Genomic DNA, 4113 nt, shown 5'->3' with positions numbered 1-4113 from the left:
GCGCCCCCTCGGCGGGCCGGCACACGTGCCGTACAGGGAGTCACGCTGCCCCTCCATCACGGGTATACCCTAAAACGACGGCCCCTCGTTAGCGTGACCGGGTCAGGAGTCCTCCCGCCCCGCGGGACGCCAGACCAGAGCCCGCAGGAGAGCGGGGATCGCAGTGCGGCACCACCCCTGCCGTTCTCCGGGCAGGGTCCAGCGCCGCGGTCGGTGGCTCTGATCCGTGCGGCACCGGGCCACGGCTCCCTCTCCCCCCGCCGCGAGCTCGCCCCAGCCCAGCGTCACCACGGAGCGGTTTTGCTTGGTTACGGTTCCCAAAACAGTGAGGCGACGGCGGCGTAAACACGGGACACCGGCAGGAATCTCCGGTCTATTCCCAGCACAGCCCGTGACTCACGCTCTGGCACCGGGCAGGCGGGGGAACGCGGAGCCCTCGACGGGGCCCGTCGGCCACCAGCGCTGTGGGAGAGTTTTAATTCCTATCATAAAATGCAAATAGCTTAAATTAAAAACGTGTTGAGTGACTGTTGCTCGGAAAACAGTCTGACGCGGCTCTGACTACCCCAGCGGGGGGAGAGGGGGCAATATATACCGCACAGCTTCGCCCGCAAGTAGAAAAGTCGTATCGATACAGCTTCTGGTGAAGATATTTCTGGGTACGAACAGCCTGTAGCCGGGAGAGGGGGGAGAAAAGTCCGAATAAAGCACCCTGGTGCTTCTCTGACGGCTGCTCCTGCACCGGGAGCTGAGCCACATCAGCTCCGCCGCGAAGCCGGAGAGCACTGGGCCACAGCGCTCAGTCCGTCCCGGGAGAGGGAACGGACTCCTCCGGTCTCGTAAGCCCTGCAAAAGCCACCTCATGTGTGGAGGGGCCTTCACCAGGAGCTGTGGCTGCGTCGCAAGAGAATATCAACTGGCAGCACCCGGCAATTGCACAAACACAGAATAAGAGTGTTAAAAAAAATAATAATAATAAAAAAAAAAAAATCAAGACAAACAACCCTTCGTCCTGATGGTCGCTGTCGCGAGCAGAAAAACACACCGCGAGCGAGCAAAGCGTTTGCCAAAAGCCACATTTCAAGCTGACGGCAAAGCCCCCGGCTGCATCCAGAGCAGTTCGGTGCTGTGGCACCGGTGCTGACCGGTGAACGAACCCACGGCCGAGCCGCTCCAGCGGCCGCCGGCCCCGCTCAGCTGGCACCCACGGCTCTCCCTCCGCCCCGCGGCTTCGCAGCAGGAGCTGTAAACATCCCCGCGCAACGCAAAACACCCAAGAAAGCAGCAGGGGCGGTGCAAGGTGAGGTCTCTGCTCTCTTCCCCACGTCCCGTAAGCAGCTCCGCGATAAAAGACGGAACGCACACCCGCACGCCCACGTACCGGCTAACTGCCCGCCTGTTGACACCACAACACCGTCCCGCGGCAGCCCCAGAATCCCGACCTCTGTCCCCAAAGCAGCGCCCGGTTCCACCCGCCCCGCACCACAAAACCGGGAGGAACCACGGGGACCCGGAGCACAGCAAAGCGCCGGGAGCCGCTCCCTGGGACCCTCTTTCGTAGCATTTCATTTAAAACGGCTCGTTTTGCTGCAGTCGGGTTTGCCGAGTGCTGAATTGCATCAACCCCAGGCAGAAATTAGGCAGACGCGATCTTTTGATTATTTAGTGCCAACCACCCCGGAGTCACATCGCATTTTTTTCTTCCAGGGAGGCCAAAAATATCTGTGTGTGTGTGTGGTGGGGGGAAGTCCCGGGGGGCAGCTCCTTACAGCCGCACCCCCCAAAACCACAAAAAGCTGTTTAAATGTATTTTCAAGCAGGGGATTCCAGTGGCAGATGCTTGGAAGAGATCCCTGCTTCCCCTCGCCTTTGGCTCTCCTCCCGCCTTAAACCCACAGGATCGGAAGGCCGGAGCGCTTTGCCGCACACGTACATTTAAAAAAAAACCAAAAAAAAACACAAAAACTTTAAAATCATTCGATTTTCCTCAAGGAACAGCCCCGTCGTGAGCGTATGGAGCGGGAAAGATGCGGAAAAGATCTCCCAGCAGAAGGCGGGGAGCTGCCCGGGTCCCGGCTGGCCGATGGCGCCGGGGCTCTCCCGTTCGGGGCAGAAGCGAGGAGACCCCGCACAGGCGTCCCCGAAGACCCCCGCACCCCGGTGCGGACGAGCAGCACATCACAGCCGCTCAGGAGGAGGCTTTCCTCAGGAGGAGACCTTCCGCCGTGCTCCGGGATCATTAAAATAATTGAAGGTGAACAGGAAAAACAAGCTTTTGGTGCCTACAAAGCTCTGCAGTTAATCAGTCCGAGCCTCACTCAAACGTCTGACTTAATCCATGCGGATGCTGGGGGGGGTTTTGCCACCGAAGTTCAGCTAAATACCGCAAAAACCCACCTCCCGACAGCACATTCCCGCCCGGATGGGCACGGAAGTCACAAATACCAACTCCCAAGTTGAAATTCGGCTCGGAGGTGAATTTTTTCCTATCCCAGCCTCCTCCCTCCTGCGCACGGCGCGCCGCAAACAGATGCGAGGGAGACACCTAGTCGCGTTTTCGCTGCAGCCCAGACCCCATCCTGCCCGACTCGGCGAGGACCGGCCGCGGCAGAGCCGGATGAACGGCGCCGCGCAGCCCCAGGCAGAACCAGAACCCGAGCAGCAGCTTTCCCAACGCGCTCCATGACCAAAGAGAAGGAAACGCAAACAGAAACAAACAGCCCAACGCTTTGGTTTCACCGCCCCGGCAGCAGTTAACCAGATTTCTTCCTCTCCTCTTCAGACACCTTCAACACAAAACTGCCTTCGCAAGAGGCAATTCATCCCGAGTCGCTCCGGCTGCCCGGATCGCCCCAGCTCTCCTCCCGACGGCTCCTGCGGTCGCCCTCACGCCGAACACACGTTTCGTCCCCTCTCCTTCCTGGGGAAAGGGCTCAGCCGCCCCGCAGCTCACCGCAGGCACACGGCGAGCGGAGGGCACGGATCCCATCCATCGGGACGGCAGTCCCGGCCCCGAACCTCCACCTGCAGCCGGATCCTCTCCCAGGAGCCCAGGATGGGGCAGGATGGGCCACCAGCTCAGGAGCCGCTCGCTGAGGCTGCTTTTCTGTGGGACCGAATAGCCGGCGAGACGGCTGGCAAATCTTCCCGATTCCTGGGCTGGTGGACGGATGGGACGCTGCCTGCGGTGACCGTGGCGCGGTCACCCCGATGCCTGTCCCGCACTCGTCATCCCGAGGCATCACACCTGCAGGACTGGTAACCTCAGCTGACAAACTCGCTACGGGACAAGACGGATTAATGAGAAAAGTGGGGATAGAAACGGTTCCTGCTGGGCAGAGGATGAACCCATCAAGGGGAGCTGAGAAGAAATAAGATTAATCCATAATTGTCCTCTTTGGAGGGTTGTGGGGGTTTTTTTTGACCTTCCCTCTGTAGCATTTTGTATCTGGGTCAGCGGGTCTGAGCTGGTACGGTGACACCCGTAGGGCAGAAAAAGATCCCAACCCCACCACTGAGGACAGCAAACCCGCTGGTCCCAGCCCAGCGGAACACACTTGATGTCACCGGCAGATGAGGAACGTGCAGGGCCATCCCCGGACACCCCACGGCAGGGAAGGCCGGAGGAGGAAGAGGAGGAGGAGGAGGAAGAGGAGGAGAAGGAAGCGTTCAGCCACGCTGCGTCACCGGACAAAGTATTTGTAACCCCACAGGAACGAAGGTTCTGCCAGCAGTTGTTTCAGGGGAGGATCGGGGGGTTTGTTGGTGCACAGGTTTAGTTCGGGGAGGGGGATTTTTATTTTTAAGTGCAGAAAGTGCTTTTTCACTCACCCGCCCTGACCGGCGCCAGCAAAGCGACCTGGCAGAAACACCCCCCGCCGGTTGCTACCGGGGTGCCGAGACGGAGCACCACCACCACCACCAGCCGGGAACAGCGCCCGAGCCACCGCACGCCGCCGGGGAGAAGAGGAAAATCCTAAATAAAACTCCCAGCAGCGCCGCCGGCTCTCCCCGAACCTCCCCTACGCCGGCGCGTAACCAGGACGCACCACCACCGACGTCAGCCACGGTTTTGCCAATCTCACCGTTTCCATGAGCAAAACGATGCCTGAT

The sequence above is a fragment of the Charadrius vociferus genome, unplaced genomic scaffold, assembly GCF_000708025.1.
Source record: "Charadrius vociferus isolate BGI_N301 unplaced genomic scaffold, ASM70802v2 scaffold2426, whole genome shotgun sequence".
NCBI lineage: Eukaryota > Metazoa > Chordata > Aves > Charadriiformes > Charadriidae > Charadrius > Charadrius vociferus.
The sequence above is the reverse complement of the archived record's forward strand: the minus strand, read 5'-3'. Positions refer to the sequence as shown.